The sequence below is a fragment of the Gambusia affinis genome, linkage group LG04, assembly GCF_019740435.1.
Source record: "Gambusia affinis linkage group LG04, SWU_Gaff_1.0, whole genome shotgun sequence".
Classification (NCBI taxonomy): domain Eukaryota; kingdom Metazoa; phylum Chordata; class Actinopteri; order Cyprinodontiformes; family Poeciliidae; genus Gambusia; species Gambusia affinis.
Window position 1 is genome coordinate 30,810,198 of NC_057871.1, and position 18,783 is coordinate 30,828,980.

An 18,783-nucleotide genomic window follows, 5' to 3' on the forward strand; every position below is an offset into this window, starting at 1 on the left:
TTAGTGCTTACCTAAAAACTCTAGTTTATTCAACTCTTAATGTCTGACAAAATTAACAAAAGTTAACGCAACTGACACAACTACTGTAAGTTGTGGAAGTTAACACAACTTACTAAGTTAAGTTGTGTTAAGTGTGTGTTAAGTTGTTAAGTTAACACAACTTACTACTGTAAGTTTAGGTTCAAAATCTAAAACATGCTAAATTTATTTGACTGAAGGAGTAGAAGATAGTAGACACAGCTAAATGAGGCTCAAATGTTTTACAGTGTAAGAACTTAACAATTAGCATAATATTTCAAAGTTACAGAAACTCTAGATAGTTTGGATTTGATGAGAAAATGTTGATTCCAGTCAGACTTGATGCTTGTGAGCTTCTGAACATGGAGACTTCTTCTTGCTTAGCTTCTTTCCTTTGTCTTTCAATTTGTTCTTCCTCTCTTCCTACTCCTCCCCTCCATGTTTACTCTAAGCTCATCTTCTTGCTAACATGGACTCTAAAGCACTTCTCTCAACAAAGCACTTCCTTGTTTCCCCATACTTGACTTTTCCACATCTCCGTGTCCTCTTCCAAATATGTAAAAAGATCTGCCTCACTAATAGGAGGCCTGGTAAATTAGTCCTCCTCTATTCCCGCTTCTCTAATCTATCCATCCAGGCGAAAGTGCCGCCCTGCTAAGTGCATTTCTTCACACCCACAGAAATGAACCTAAAAATGCATGCTCGCGAGTGCAGATTCGTCTCGTTGTGCGCCTGTGTGTTTATCTCCAGGTCGGGTACTGGCTAATAGGGCATAGTAGGTAATGGCAGCCACAGCCTATTATCTCTGCTCTGCTGTCTAATAGCCACTGGCTTAAAGCATCTGCCATGTAGCTGCTCTAACTCCCTCTGTGGACACTTAACAGCTTACTGCATACATCCATAAGTACACACACACACACACACACACAAACGTGTACAACTACTAAAGATGCACATCAAAAAAATAAAATAAAATACACACATTGCCAAAAGTAATTTGCGTGTGCATGTGTGTGGGGGTGTATGTGGATGAATAGTTTATGTAATTGTGGTTATCATCACAACTAGCACACAATGCCCCAGCATTTAGCGTGCTCTCCTTTCCTAGGAGAGTGCTGTCTGCTTTTAATTAGCAAAGGAAATAGATTTACTTTTTGATCTGTGCTGCTGTGGCTAGCTACACATTCCTGCACACACACACACACACATATATATATATATACTATATATATATATATATATATGTATTTATACTTACTCATGCAGTGTACCTTCACCTCAATCAACTGTCCATCACCAGTGAAATGTAATGTTAGAGTGGGAAGCAGAAGAATGTCCCTGACCAGTGTGTGTTTGATCAGTGTATGTTTGTATGAGGAAGAAAGGAATGTGCTTCCATCTGTAGACTGACCATTGATTTGCCATGGTAACAGTAGCTAGTGACTGTCATGTGAACAAAGGTGATAGAAAAAAGCCATTCAATTGGAAAAAGAAGGAAGATGGGAGTAGAGGCTGGCCAGGAGTGGTATGAAGCTAGAGGAAGTGGACTCACCTGGGGATAAGAGTTGTCACATGCAGGATGAGAATAGCTTTGCATGTTTTAGCCTGTTGTTGGCATTTGAAAAAATGTAGTAACAAGATTTATTTTTTCTTTTGTCAATGTGTTTGTGTTAAAGAAAGCTAAAGCGTGTGCACAGTATTGTTATGGGAGTATTTTTGGTATAAAAGGGCTTACACAAACCTGAGTAAGGCTTATATATAATGAATGAATCGCCTTCAGCAACCATTTTTCTCTCCTCTGCTGAATTAGTGGTAGTTTTACTACCTTCTTTTTTCCCCCCCAAACAATCCCTGCAAAAATCTCTAAACCCCTTCTTTACTTTAGAGAGCTCCTCCTTCATCTGTGCATTAGAAGGAAGATGATTCATCGCTTGCACTCCTTGATGTTACCTCATTTCAGCATAGATACAGCTGTTCTGTGAAGGCCACAAGAACATTAATGGACATTAATGAATAAACAGCCTCAAGACCCAGGAAGTTGACAATTACAGTTGACAGGTCTTGGAGAAATTTGTGAAGACCTTTACAGCAGCATTAAGTTGCTAAAACAATATCTGTTTGAGTGTATAAGTTAACAGAAGGTTAGAGAAGATCTCATTTAATGTTTGACACAGACCATGCAGAGAACACCGCAAACATCTGCAGGAAGACGCTTTATTATTTTAGACCAAAATTTAACGTTTTGGCATCATGCAAAATGCCGTGTGTAGCATTTGTCATTCTCTATGGTTGTGTTTCTGCTGCAGGGAAGTTGATCAGAGTTTATGGGAAGACGGATGAACCTCAACTCAGAGCAAAACTTGTTAGAGGCTGCAAAAGATTTGTGGCCGTGCCGGAAGTTCTCCTCCCAGTAGGACAATGACCTGAAACATAAACACAGCCGCAATAAAAGGGTTTAAATGGCGTCATATTTATGTCTTCTAAAGTTATTTAAAGTTCAGCATGAAATCCAATGGAGAATCTGTATCAAAGTCATAAAATTGACTGTCCTTGAGCTTTTTGGAAAGAAGAGTGGACAATCATTTATAGACTCTAGGCCACCAAAGCAGAGACAAGGCCTGGAAGCATTTGACTTGTCTGCCAGCGTTTTCAATGGTTTTCTTGTAAAGAAAAAGATAAATCATGACACTTCCACGTGCTTCAAATTCCAGTAAGAATCAAAGTTATTGGTTATTAGTTAAACATTTTGTAACAAAATGTTAAAAATTTGTACAGGGTATGAACTCCTTCGCAAGACATGAATTTTAATCAAAAATAAGGTAAGCCACTGTTGTATCTTCTTATAGTCAGGTAGAACAACAGTACAAAGGATCACCTTCATCTTCCAACCTCATGGTGTTTTTCCACCATTCAGATCTTTTTAAATCCAGTGACACCGCACATGTGTCCTGACCCTCACCCTGGTAGACTGTCCTGTTGTCAACGTGTACCTGCGGCGCTTGGCCTGTTCTCCACTGCCCACCAACAGATGCTGAGGTAGCCAGCCAGGAGGGGCTGACTCACAGCATACTGCCATTTTTGCAACAGGCCTAAGGTTTCTGAAGTCCAACAGAGTCACCATCACTGTGTTGGGAGGGGATTTGAAAGAATGAGTGGTTTCTCTTTTTTTCAGTCACAGGAACTTCATCTATAAATATTAAACTGACAATTCTTTGGTTTGCCAATGAAGGCTGCCAGAGGGAGGAGGATGCAAGGTCCTGCTCACTTCTAGAGCTGTTTTAAATTCATTCACTGGTGGGGAGAGAGGAACAGTGACGGAAAAGTATGTCTGGCTTTGTCATTTATTTCCCATGTTGAGGGATGAAATAACATTAACATCTCTTTCTCTTTGAAGCTCCATAAGTCAAATAGTTATTATTGCTCAAATAGCTCAGGTCGCATATACGCACATATGCATGCACACACACCCACCCACACCCATACACACATCTTATTTTGGACATGCAATCCATTCTTCTTTGGCTGTTCATATCCCCGTGTGCATTTGGCTGTCACAGCCTGGACAGTCACTTCAAGTTTAATAACGCAAAGGCCTTTTAGTACTCTGGCGGATCCTGCTGTAATCTCTCCTAAACAGGTGTTGTGATTAGCTTCTGCCGTGAGCAGCATTCTGACACTTGGACAGGCTGGGCCAACCATACACAGACACATTGCCTACAACTCAGGGGAGAGATTTGACCAACGGAGCTTGGCAGCCAAACTCCTGCCCTTCTCGACAATGTGCTTTGTCGAGGTTCAGCTGGAAATTGATTTCCCCTTCGTCTGTTGAATAATTATATCATTTCTTTACAATACTCTAGTTGAGTCTTTGTAGGCTGATGCAGCAGTATACGTGGCATAATCAGCCCCACCAAGTTCCAATTGATTTATGGAGTACAGCTGATGGATTATTCCTTTTAACACGCACAATATTTACAAGGGGACTAAAAACTAAGACCTCCTCTCTTTGCTATTTATCAACAGATGTCAGTGCCACCTTGGAAAATGTTTAAGCAGACTTTGACTAAGTGTTGAACATGAGCCACTCTGAGAATTGTACAGTTTGATAAACAAATATAATATACATATAGGGTTGGGGGTTATACTCAAATAATTTTATCACTGTATAGTTCTTAAATACCTTGAGAACGACATCACAGACGATATTCCACATTTTCCTTTAATAATATGCTTTTTCTACATATATGCTGCTGCTAGAGAAGTAAAGTCCCAGACAGATCACGTCTAAGGACATGAACGTTAGTAAAATGACAAACACTTAAAATAAATATAAAATGTGTATTTTTTTTCCTCAGTCTTTATACATATTTTTCCTGGCAAAGAGGTGTCATAGGTGAAAGACTGTGTTTATTCCATATCATCTCCATATTTTGTCTTCTGAGCAGCTTTTGAATCCTCTGGATGAGGCACTGTTGGTGGTGGCAGTATATAATATATATATATATATATAAACAACATTACAAGCAGTAAAATCTTGTGCACAGTACCTAATGATCAGGAACTTTGTTCATTTTCGTTTCTTTCTACAGTTCTTTCCAATAAATAATGACTGACAGTGTTTCAATATTACTTATTTACTTATTTTTAAGTAAATATTTACAGTTGTGTTAAAAAGTGCAGTCTTCCATTTTTTATGTAGCAGTACATAATAAAAATATGCTCATCCTTTTAACCAAAAAGACAAATATAAATACACTCTCAGAGCAGAAATAAAACATGACATAATTACACTGATCAAATTTTAATAATAAAAAAAACTAAGTCAAAATATGAAAGTACATAATGCACTCAGTGACTCATTAGTTTACAGAAACATCACAATCAATAAGAACTTGAAATAGGCTATTTATTTTTTATGCAAAAAATATAATTGTATTTTCTTTGACGTTTGTGGGCAGTTGTGTAGGAGCAACATTTTTAAAGTCCAACCAAAGTGAGGGATTAGACTTTAACAGTACAAATACAATACCTCGATGTGTTTCCTTTCATTCAGTTGCTGCAGTGTTTTAGACCTTTGTGCTGCCGATGACGCAGATATGGCCAAGTTCCACTGCAGACTCTCCTCCATGTAATGATTAAAGTGCTTTTTAAAGGGAATTGTACTTTTTTACCCAGAAAGGACATATTTGTGTCAGATGTCAACTGCTCACGGATTACTTCACATATGACTGTCAGAGGACCAGCTTTGGATAGATGAGTGGTCTTTCAGTCAGAAAGTCATAGTCGATATTGCACCATGTGACAGTGGCCTCCAGCTGTTGGATTATGTGCAGTGTACACATTTTTCTGCTCTCCCATTATTTGTCAGTCTCTACAGTTAGAAATACTAACAAAATCTTTAATTCTCAGTTTGCTGTTTCTAAACGACCAAGCGGGGGAGGAAAGATATACCTGTTAACTTAGGGAACCACAGTCTCTCAATGGTTTGATTCAACTTATCGTATAAAAGAAAAAAATCATGTCACACTTTGATACTGCATCAAAATAGATTTAAATTTCTATATATACATTCATACAGTATTAACACTTAACTTTGGCATAATTTATTTTAAATACAGATTTTATTCAGAACTTACTTTGCTTTATTTTTTGTCAGACATTTTTGAAACAAGTTAATATTGTATGTGGTTCTTCTAATGTGGGAAATATTTACCAGGTCTATTGAGGCCTGGGAAATATAGAAACTGACACGTAAGGCATTTCTGTTTTCCTTTCACTGCTGTTAATAGTTAAAAAGAATTGTAAATAGTTTTACAATTTATACTGTCAAAATTAATGTAAGAAGTAGATAAACTTCAGCTGAACAATTGTTCATTTGTAAAATGCTGACAATTTAGCAAAGACATAAGTAAAGGAATGTGTTGGATAGTTAAGACAAGATGCCTTTCTGTTGCAAGTTGTTTCTTTATCTTAACAATCAGTAGGAATGTAAGTATGATTGTTTATGCAAAATCTGAAGAAAACCATAAAAAAATCTAATTCCCCAGTGACTTGCTGTCAGGAAAAAAATATATTACATAGGTGTGATGGATTTCTTTCAAGGTAGCAATTTGTTTGCAATGTGTTGTTAATGGATTTTTGAAAACAACGTGAGTTCATAAGTCTGTGCAGTGAGTTGTCAGTGCAGCCTGCAGTGCTATCACAATATCAATGAGCATAAGCTTATCACAAAACAGTGATTGGATTTTAAAAAGAATCTTGTCTGTTGTATCCCGAATTGAGCACCTGCAAGGCTGTAATATGTTGATATGTGGATTGGTACTGCTCTAGACACTCAAGCCTGACTGTTAGGACAGTATGTAAGAAAATGAAAAATATAGAGAGATTTATGTTAACAGGAGAGGAGAAAAACACAACCCAGGTATTTGTATCTTAATCACACCCAGGTCCTAGTGGCACTATTCAGTGGTTTTGCATTTTGCACGACTTCTGTAAATTGTGCTTGTTTAACCAAAACTTATGTATATATATATATATAATATATATATAAAAAATAAAAAAAATTCCCTTCTCACCCACCGCGGGTGGTGATTCTTCTTCCTCTTAGCTCGGGTCCTCTACCAGAGGCCTGGGAGCTTGAGGGTTCTGCGCAGTATCTTGGCTGTGCCTAGGACTGCACATTTCTGGACTGAGATGTCTGATGTTGTTCCTGGGATCTGTTGTAGCCACTGTTCCAGTTTGGGGGTGACTGCCCCGAGGGTCCCGATGACCACAGGCACCACTGTGGTCTTCACCTTCCAGGCCCTCTCCAGTTCCTCCCTTAGGCCCTGGTATTTCTCTAGTTTTTCATGCTCCTTTTTCCTGATGTTGCAGTCACTTGGTATTGCCACATCCACCACAACGGCTTTCCTCTGTTGTTTATCCACCACGACTATGTCTGGTTGGTTCGCCCTCACCATTTTGTCTGTCTGGATCTGGAAGTCCCACAGGATCTTAGCTCGGTCATTCTCCACTACCTTCGGGGGTGTTTCCCACTTTGATCTTGGGGGTTCCAGTCCATATTCTGCACAGATGTTTCTGTACACTATGCCTGCCACTTGGTTGTGTCGTTCCATGTATTCTTTCCCTGCCAGTATCTTGCACCCTGCTGTTATGTGTTGGACTGTCTCAGGGGCCTCCTTGCACAACCTACACCTTGGGTCTTGTCTGGTGTGGTAGATCTGGGCCTCAATTGCTCTGGTGTTTAGGGCCTGTTCCTGGGCGGCCATGATGAGGGCCTCTGTGCTGTCCTTCAGTCCAGCTTTTTCCAGCCATTGGTAGGACTTTCTGATGTCAGCCACTTGATTGTTGCGGTGGTACATCCCATGCAGGGGCTTGTCCTCCCATGATGGTTCCTCCGGCACCTCAGGTTCTGTTCCCCATTGTTTGAGACATTCACTGAGCACATTGTCTGTTGAGGCTTTGTCCCTGATGTATCTATGGATCTTGGATGTCTCGTCTTGGATAGTGGTTCTCACACTCACTAGTCCTCTGCCTCCTTCTTTGCGGTTCGTGTAGAGTCTCAGTGTGCTGGATTTGGGGTGGAACCCTCCGTGCATTGTTAGTAGTTTCCGGTAATTAACATCTGTGGCCTGTATCTCCTCCTTTGGCCAGCTAATTATTCCTGCAGGGTACCTGATTACTGGTAGGGCATAGCTGTTTATTGCACGGATCTTGTTCTTGCCATTGAGCTGGCTTCTCAGGACTTGTCTTATTCGTTGGAGGTATTTGGTTGTGGCTCTTTTTCTTGTGATCTCATCAAGGTTGCCATTTGTTTGTGATATTCCCAGGTATTTGTAACCTTCCTCTATGTCTGCTATTGTTCCTTCTGGGAGTGAGATCCCTTCTGTGCGGATGACCTTCCCTCTCTTTGTAACCATCCGACCACACTTCTCTAGTCCGAATGACATCCCAATGTCCGTGCTGTATATCCTGGTGGTGTGGATCAGTGAGTCTATGTCTCGCTCGCTCTTGGCATACAGCTTGATGTCATCCATGTAGAGGAGGTGGCTGATGTTGGCTCCATTCTTGAGTCGGTATCCGTAGCCAGTCTTGTTGATGATTTGGCTGAGGGGGTTCAGGCCTATGCAGAACAGTAGCGGGGACAGCGCATCTCCTTGGTATATGCCACATTTGATGGATACTTGTGCAAGTGGCTTGCAGTTGGCTTCAAGGGTGGTCTTCCACAGCCCCATTGAGTTTGCAATGAAGGTTCTCAAGGTTCTGTTGATGTTGTACATCTCTAAGCATTCGATGATCCAAGTGTGTGGCATTGAGTCATAGGCTTTCTTGTAATCAATCCAAGCCGTGCACAGGTTGGTGTGTCGGGTTTTGCAGTCTCTGGCAACTGTGTGGTCTACAAGGAGTTGGTGTTTGGCTCCTCTGCTATTCACCCCGATGCCCTTCTGTGTCGTGCTCATGTATTGATCCATGTGTTTGCTTATCTTAGCCGCTATGATGCCTGACATGAGCTTCCAGGTTGTGGAGAGACAGGTTATTGGTCGGTAGTTAGATGGGACCGGGCCCTTTGTTGGATCCTTCTGGATCAGTATTGTGCGCCCTTCAGTTAACCATTCAGGGTGGTTCCCGTTCTGTAGCAGCTGGTTCATTTGGTCTGCCAGTCGCTCATGTAGGGCAGTCAGTTTCTTTAGCCAGTAGGCATGGCTAAAGAAATATATATATATATATATATATATATATATATATATATATATATATATATATATATATATATATATATATATACATATATATATATATATATATATATATATATATATATATATATATATATATATATATATATATATATATATATATATATATATATATATATACACAGGGCTTATTATTGGCAACAGCTGAGGATGGAATGTAAACAGCTGCCAAATTAACACTGTCAGACATTTTTGTCTGACACAAATTAACTCTCTTGCTAAATAATATGGTTGGAAACTTAATTCCAAGAGTTCATTGTCTGGACACCTCACAGTAACATGTCCTGATGACACCGTCTGTTGCTCAAAAACACTGCTAATCCACCTCCCTTCCTTTTCCTGCTGCTCTTTAAATGTCTGTCTGGTCGTATAGTCAGGCAGCCTGACAGAGATGTTGGAGTCGGGGATATAATCCTGCAGCCATGTCTACATAAAAGTCCATAAATCTCTCTTTGCTTTGCTCCTGCTCTGCCTTCACAATGCCTCCTTTTCAACTTCTCTACAAAGTCTCACTTCATTTGGAATATTATTTCAGCTTTTCCAATGTTAATCAGCTACTTCCTGTTGTAAGCCACCATGTTGCTATAGTTATGTATTGTGGCAAAATAGTAAAATTCTAAAAAAATATTGTCCAAAATCTGCCCAAGTACACAATATCCAAACAAGAAGGAATAATTGCCCGACAGCTACACACTACCAACCTGAGAGACACAGTTTACAATTTATTTTTTTACTACAGACATATATTTTTTTCATATCTATATAATATGTTAGGGTCATATATGGTTTATAGTTTTTTTGATTTTATTTTCAAGATTTGTACAAGGTAACTTAAGATTGTTCTGTCTCAGAAACCTTAAATGAGGGTAAGAAAGTTAATGAAGAGGAATAAAATCATATTGACTTTGATTCTCTGCTTTGACTTTAAACTCTTTAGAACTGCAACTTTGGCAGTAAAATAATGTAAAATAATTTAAACCTTTCTGTTGGAATACTAAATGTTTGATCAAAGATGGAAAACATGTTTTAACCGCCGTGGGATGTGATGCATTCAAAACTTATTTTACATTCTGAGGTTTCTCGGAAAAGCTGTGAGTTTTGTGAGTCAGAGACTGCATGTAATGCTCTGTTGTCCATTAAATGCTTGTCTGAGCTGGTGGTGAGCCCTAATGTTTCACTTGTTTGAGCCCAGCTGTGTAAGTTCGAGGTCCTGCGCTGTCTTAAATGCTATTACGTGTTTGCATAGGGAGTCCGAGACTGTTAAATACTACAGCAGGCCTAAGCACTGGGATTTCACTCCATGTTGAATAATAAAGTAGTCTGTAAGAATTGGGAAATAATGTCTGCAAGCGCCATGCACCGTTTTCTGTCATCTTGCAAAGCATTTTGTTGGTCTGGTCTGTGTGTTGAAAAACTGAAGAGCTTTCAGTGCTTAAGGGACCTCCGGTCCTTGGCTACTGAGGGTACAGCCTTTGCTTGGCAGATGCTTTATGTTCCATCTCCATCATAGAAGTCTGAAAACTCTGCTGTGTTCAGTGCTTTTATAGAGTGTATGTTTGATGTTAACATGTGCTCATAAAACCAGTTTTTTGCCCTCATTTTTAATGAGCTTCAATTACCATAAAGTGAAAGTGTGAGGTTTAAACAGGGCATGGTGTTTTACATTTAATGCCTTGTTATGTTTTGCAACAACAGCACAAAAAAAAACAAAAAAAAACTGTGAGTGGAAGTGAGATTGTCAAGTGACAACAATCTCCTCATGAGGAGATTGGAGGAAAAAACCCTTCCACCTCCCCTAGATGTTTATTTACAAGAGGATCTCATGAACTAATTCTTTGCTAACTGAGGGATTTTGAGCTGTTTGTTAGTGCTTGACTCTGCACAAGAGCTGCTAAGAATTCACGGAAAATAAGGTCACAGTATGAAAGGTGCCTTATTATCAATTTTTCTATTATAGTGCAGTTTAAATGACGTACTGACCCATGTTTTTTACCTGCTCCCATTTTATTCCTTAAATGACTAACCTGCTATTTTTAATTAGACTTAGTTACATTGGCATGAGAAGTAGATGACACTTAAAAGTTAATGTGGATAATATAATTTGTTTTTCTTTTTTCTAATGCTGTGAAAAGATAGTTCTGATCATCTACTTTATTCCGTTTGTCTTTCAGATTCTGTTTTGCATCCATCAGCAGCTTCTATAACAATAGCCATGTTGACATTTGAAGAATAAACATAATTTACCAAGGGCTACACTCCAATCAGGCGATGGCCTCACTGTACCAGCCAGAACATTGCAACGTCACTGCTTTTTTAATGGTTACAGTAATGGAGTAGTCTATAAATACCCTTAAAAACTTCACATGAGCATATTCTCCATTAGACACTATGTCATTTTAATCTTTCAAAAGGAGACTCCGGATTATTTCTTAAATGTTAATTTTAAAAAGTCCAGTAGAGATTTCCACCTTTCTTCCCTTCATTGTTAATGAGACAGCTGCATCCCAGAGTTCAAGATGGATTTTATTATTTTATGCTTATATTTCAGCCAATTAATATTGGTTTTGCTTGGATGAGATATGACTAAAGAATAGTCCTTTTTCCCAAATATGCTTACAGATTGCATACTATTCAGGAGAAAAACTAGATGGAATGATTAGCTGTGTCAACTTTTTTGTGAAAAGTCTCCAAGTCTGTACACACTTAAAAATATATTGGCAGAACAAATGAAATTTTGTTTAGGTTTTTTGAATGTAGTGCTGCCTAAAACAAATGTGTGCAACAAGATACTTAGTTAGTCATTTGGTAAAATGAATGGTACACTGCAGACTTTCTAGAGTCCTGACAGGAATCTGATATACTGTTGAAAAAGTTGAAAATTAGGGAACTTTTAGATTCAAGAACTTTGTAAAATTTTGTGATTTAATCAGAAAAGTTTTTGTTTTCATTGACTGTAAGTGAAAAATCATCATAATTAACAGAAATAAAGGTTTTCAAACATCAATCTGTGTGTAAGTCATGTATATAATGTGTTTCACCAAGTGATACAGTTCCTGAAATAAAGTGACTTCAATAAAATGTTAAGTTAGTTGAGCGGGTTTAGATCTCAGAATGGGAGAACTCCTAAAACTAGTCTTTCACCTTTGGCATTGGTCATCTTATCATTTTGGGTTGAGGATACTGAGAACCACTAAATATGCACCTCTGACATACCATGCAGTTCACTGAAAGGGAGCCTGAATTCAGCTGTGGGCACTGTTTTGTTGACGCAGAACTTGCCATGCAAGTTTGTCTTTACTTTGTGCAATCCTAAGTGGAATGGTACTCAGCATCAACTTGGGGCCATACGGTGTCAGACCCATTTAATGTAGCCACTCCATCCTATCTGACCGACTCCATTAAATATTAATATAGCACATTGCTGTCCTCATCACCATCATCATCATCATCCTCCATATCCCATGCTGGTCGAATCATTTGCATGCAAGCTCCTCTTTGTCCCTCTTCAGTAAGTCATTTAATTCTGGTCCCATCCATCAGTCATTTCACCGTATTAGCTGATGGTCCTGCCTCATCTACTGTCACCACAGAAAGGCTCTACTTCCTATTGTCTTGTGACCCTTTGTTGCGCAAACATGTGTAAGTAGTCCCTGATTATCCTGGACATCTTTCACCATACTTTAATATTCTTATAATCTGATTGCTGCAAACAGAAATGAAATTTGACATGAAAAACTAAGTGTATGGGGGGTGGGGGTGGGGTAGAAAGAGAACAAGTGAGATACTGTTGTGGTTTGGCTGATGAATTATTCAGAGACTTGCTGGCTCATGAGAGAAGCTATATTTTAGGGCCCTTTGTGTTTGTGCATGTGCTGTGTTTGTGCAACCTGAGGATTGTGGAAATGTACACAGGTTTACTGTATTTGTATAATTAATGCACAGACTCATCAGTAAATCTCTTGGTATGTCGTTTGGAAGGTGGAAATACGTTGGACTCCAGGTGTTTGTGGGGGTTATGGACACATTAATGCACACAGTAGAAACAGTCTTATGATGAAAGCAGAAGCTAATATATATAGTCTTATTTTCTGTATTGGGAGTATAGCCAATCAGCAGCAAGGAAAATAAATACAGCTCCTGAATTGGATGTTTTACAAATGCCAGCCAATGGTGTTAAGTAGATTTGTGACCAGGTATTTTAGCTTTACAAGCTGCAATTTCTTCTAAAATTATTAGATTTTTTCTGTGAAAAAAATCCATCAATAGGTGGATTTTCTGCACATAACTTGACTTTGAGTCACATTTTACATAAAAATGTTGTATATATTGTATATAAAGTCATGAACTGCAAATAGGCGGGGATCCACTGTACATTTTTGTGTGTGTGTCTTGAATTTTTGAAATATTCATACATTTCAGCTTCTTGTTTGACGTTTGATTAGAGGAGAAGACACTGGTCTGTGTCATCTTCTCTTTTTTGTTCTTGATCAGTTAATATCTTCACTAGCAAGATTTTTTTTCACTCAAAGTCTTTAATCTTCTTCATTAGAAATTCTTCATATACTCTTAGCCCTCTGATTCTCAGGATTGTATTTTAAATTAAAATGTGTGAGAAACAATGTTGAGATACAGCCACAGTAAGGATTTTACCTGCAGTCATCACAGGAATAAATACATAAATCTTGTTTTTCCCAGGATTGAGTGATTATACAACATACAACTTAAATTATTAACCACTACTAATATTTAATGAGATGTCTGTCTACCACATGCTTACTGTAGCCCTTAACATGTTTGTGAATAAATGTAGCTAGATATTTGACCACTCTTCCAGAATTTATGGAGTCACTTTAAATTACCAGCAGTTGATTTCCACTGGCTTTAATCAGGTTGATTGAAAGGACCATTAAATAAGAGTTGAGAAATTTCTTAGGCTGATTGTCCTGTTTGAAAACCCAACAGTTTCCAAGTTTTGAACAAAAGATCCAAAGATAAACAGAGATAAATAGAAATTGACTGTGAGGTTTGGGAACAATTCAGGACCAACCAAGGCTCAAGGGCTTTTTAAATGGAGAATATGCTGGAGCACCAGTAATATTGTCCACAATGAAACTATTAATATCAATATGGACTACGAAAATGGTAACCAAATGGCAGCCCCTTATTAAACTACCTGCTTCAGTATTAGAATGTTTATGTATGTCATTTTTCACTGAATTGCTGTACACAACTGTTCCTGCTTTTACTGTGAATATGATGGTAGCAGTATCATCCTCAAGGTCTGTTTGACTGCCAGCTACACTGATGCAATCCACAAATTGGATTAAATTACAAGTCTGAAGGACTTCTTTAATCTTTTTTTTAATTCACCCAAAATCTTCAATAGCAGGGTGAGTGAAGCTCAGGTACTGATCCCAAACAGACATCATACTGATCCCTGTCTTCCCAGGGGAAGACTTCCCTGCATCCCCTGCATCGGAAATGCTCATTCAAAATCATCGCATTTCACAGCACAACGTCTTCCGCCGGGGTCGGAGCGCCAAAGAACTTTAATTCATTCATGTCAATAAACCCTTTTAATCGCCCTTTTTCTCAGTCTCTCCAGATTGAAATAACATTTCTAATAGGAGGAGTGTTGGAATATCCAGTCAGAATTATATAATATTGATGGGAACAGAATGAACAAAGCTAGCAAATGTTCTTGCAGAATATCCCGGAAATCAACCTTATTGAAAAAAATATGGACTATCGTTAAAATCCTGGTCAGTGGCGTGAAACCAGCCAATTTAAATTACTAATTTTAATTTGAAGGGGAGTCAGATGTGTTGCCTGTAATATGGATTTGGTTTACACATTTTTTTTAATCCATCTGAATCATTAAATTCTGACTATGGGATTGTTTTTCATTTTGCTGCACACAGATGGTACCTTAGTGTTTTTACAGGTCTGTGTGTTTATTTCATGGTTGTATGTTGCACCTCTGCAGTTCTGTGAGGAAAAGAATATTTCTGCAGGTCCTCAAGTTAAGTTTTTTGTCAGTGTATTGTTTTTGCACTTCCACCTACTGAGCATGAGCTTATTTAAATATGCAAATAAAGGCTGGTCTCTCACAGCTTGATGTTGGTGGCTGGAAACGCTGTTAAAAGATTTTGTTGTTATTTATGTGTGAAGTTTGCATTCTCTCTAAGTAGCCATACATACATCAAATTCAAAGACAATCTTTTCCCTATCTGTTCTCTTTACACTGAAAAAAATAACTCTTTGTATGAACATAAAAAAATCATGGAAAGGATTTTCACCTGATTACTTTGCTTTATTTCAGCACCATGTAATTCTGTTACTAAAGCAAATGTGTTAGGTCAACTTAATTTATTAAGGTTATTCCAATGTAAATCAATTGTGTTGGCTCAACTTATGTTATTATGGTTATTCTATGGTTGATTCTAAATCCTGTAACAGACTGGCAACCTGTCCAGGGTGAACCCCGCCTCTCGCCCGGGACGCAGTTGGAGATAGGCACCAGCAACCCTCCCGACCCCATTAGGGATGAAGGTTGTTCAGAAAATGGATGGATGGATGGACGGATGGATGGACGGATGGATGGACGGATGGATGGACGGATGGATGGACGGATGGATGGATGGATGGATGGATGGATGGATGATTCTAAATCAAAAGTGTTGGCTGAACTTAATGTATTATGGTTATTCTAATGTAAATAAAATGAGTTGGCTCAACTTATATTATTATGATTATTCTATTAAGTGTTGGCTCAATTTAATTTATTAAGGTTGATTCAACTCATTTACTATAGTTGGACCCAATGAAATTTAAAACAGCAAGCCCAACTAATTTGCAATGCTTTGGACCAAATAATTTATTTGACTAAGATTAATGGTTAATAGTTGAAACCAACTTTTTTTTTTCTGCCTCCAAAGAGTTTTTGCGGTGCTAGTGGCTTGTATTTTTTTGAGACAGTAGGCAGACAGGGTGAGGACATGCAGCAAAGGTCGACGGGACCGGGAGTCGAACCAGCAACGTCTGCGTCGAGCACTAAGGCCTCCAAACATGGGGCATGCAAACCCACTGCACCACCACAGCACGCCAGAGAAACCAACTTATGTTACAGTGATACCTTCACACTACTTATTAAGTTGATCTAACTCATGAAAATTAAGTTAGCTCAACAAACATGCTTCATGCTGATAAAAAGCTATTTAATCATGTGGAAATCCTTTCCATGATTTAATTCCGTTAATTCAAAGACAATTTTTAAAAAAAAATCAAAGACTTTTTTTACGGTTCTTAAATGCCAATAGTGCCCTGCAGAGAAAAACAAATATCTATAGTTTAATGTGTAACTAAAACCGCTTTGAAGTTATGTCGTGTAATCTCTTGTGATCCCCTGATCTCACTAGATCCTCTTTGGAGGGAAATGAATCTGACTAAATTGAATCACATTATCTCAACTCGAATACATTATTCAAGTTGAGACAAAAAACGATTGTCTCGCGTGAACTCGTGTGTTATCCCGTGATCTCACTCGTTTTCTTCAGCACAAGATCAGTCTGAATATAATGAATCATGTTATCTCAACATGAATAAATTTCATAAATGTGAAGTTGTTGAATTTCTTGTTTGTTTGAAACTTGAAACTTGAAAATTATTTAGTTAAAAGTACATGATATTCTTTTTTTAATGTGATAACCCCTAAGTTCATTTTTTGCAGTGTACCAGTTCAATCATGTTATGGATTTCATGTTGGGCCAGACATGTCACCGGTCCATTGCAGGGCCAAATCAGGCAAACAAGACAAGCAGCCATTCCTGCACACACTTGTACATTTCCTCAGAATGAAGCAGACAGTTGTTTTGCTCACAGCTGACGTTCTCCCTATCTCTGATGGATTGGTTTAGCTTTTTTCAGTTCTGGATGAAAAGTTCATTTTCTTTGAGAGCTCCTTTGGCTGTATCCGGTGGATTCACAGAAACATTTTCCAAATTACAAATGCCACAATAAATAGATTACAGGCTTTTCCCTTGTTTAACTGATGGACAAATTATGGGCCAAAACAAGTCTATAAAAAAGGTTTTAGTGTAAATATAATTACATTTTAGGTTCTGGGAAAAAGTAGATGAACTAAAGAAACAGTTGTTTATTCATCCAATAAGCATCATTATTTTTTTTACATCATTTAGACGTGTTTTGTTGGTCTGTTTTTTTGTTTAAATAAATTGCAATATACTGGCTATTTATCATTTATTTTCTTATTGGTTATTCCCTATAACCTGTCAGGTGTGTCATAGTTCTTGTTGCCTCTCAGAGGAACATTTCTTTCGAAATCCACAAAATGTATACAGTCACACAAACACCCGCAGCCACAGACTGATGGAACGGGGACATTTTGAAATGTAATTTCCTCCTTGCCACTTTCTTTTTTTCAGCAAAGAAGTTAAATCTCTGAATGGTCAGATATATTTTGTGTCAGCTGGATTTGAGTAATTTGTTTTGACAAAAGGACAAAACATTAAGTTCTGACAAAAATTTCACACGTACAGAACAACCTGCAGTCATCTAAAATGCACACATAGACCATTAAATTCAGCAGAACATGTTGGGTTCTCTAATTAGACTTATTTAAAACTAGAAACTATGACTCAAAAAATTGTGTCATGGTTGTTTTAAATTTTTGCAGTATCATAGTTGATGATGGATTTTTTAACAGTTTTTACTTATTTTAGTTTGATTGGCATTTTTTATGTTTGTGGCTTATTTTATTTGAGAAAAGAAGGAAAAGGCTTCAAATCAGGGTTGACAATTTAAGTCAGAATGAATTTGAAGAAAATGTTGCAGAAAGGAAACTATTAAGTTTCTGCATCATAGGTCTCTTTTTGGTTAAAGCAAACTCTGGTGAGCTTCAAATGGCAGTAAAATCAACCCCAAAGTGCAATGGGATCATTCTTGCTGTCATACAGTAATGATGTTTTCCAATTTAGCAAGTTCCAATTTTCCAATTTAGTGGTAGATGGTATTGGTTTGATGATCTGAAATAAATTAACAGCATCATAAATGTATGGCATTAGGAAGAGAGAGACAAAATCCAACACAAACTAAGAACACCACATTCATTTTGTATCGTAGAATTTCGCTTTCCTGCTCTAAACATAAAGATAAAGACTAAGATCAGGTGATTATTTTTCTCTAAATATAATTACCTTCTTGCACTTCGTTTTAAACGTGCAACTTTTTGGATTCAAGTGTTGCAGTCAAAAGATATAAACCAATATCCATGGATAAACTTTATGAAAAATAATAATAACAACAAAACATACCAAATAAAACGTACATCACATGACGCTAATACTATGTATTTCCAGTGTTTTCCACTGTGAGTTCAAACCTCCGACAGAACGACAGAGAGACCAGCTGCTAGCAGCGCTGCTAAATCACTGTCATACCTTTCAAAACTTAACACGTGTTCCTGGTGCTGCTCATGATTAAAACTCATAATTACACTTTTCCATAAGCAGTTCTCTGACAGCAGACGGCATGTCTGTGGTCCATGACTAAACTATAATGCTGTTAGGAGTTTTCAGTGACTGCTTCCCTAATGAGATTAACAATTGAAAATGTTTTGTTATAATTATTCTTAAATAGTCTTTTCCTAATTTTAAAATGGGTCTGATGATCTAAAGCATTTTGTCGTACTAAAAAGACATAAGAAATTTATAAAGCACACTGTATTTTAAGTTTCTTTATTCTTTTCTCTAAAGGCTCCTTTTGTCCCTGCAGCATATATGTTAGTCTTAGTCTAATAGATGGAACTGTTATTTTCCTTCCCATTCTGCCGCTCTGCTTCTCCCTCTCTCCTCACTAGACTTCATCTTTGTCAGACTGTGGTGCTTTTTGTTGTGTCTTGAGGAGGCTCAGATCACACTTAACACACATCCTGCAATCATTAGCAACTTATTTCACACTCACTTCAGGTTTTATCCATTTTAATAGGTGC

The 18,783-nt window shown here is 37.9% G+C and overlaps 1 protein-coding gene across 1 annotated transcript in view; it reads left to right on the forward strand.

The window, feature by feature from the left end:
• Positions 1-18,783, forward strand: part of grin2ab (glutamate receptor, ionotropic, N-methyl D-aspartate 2A, b) — a 139,967-nt gene that overhangs the window by 75,966 nt on the left and 45,218 nt on the right. The gene's annotated exons all lie outside the window — the stretch shown is intronic.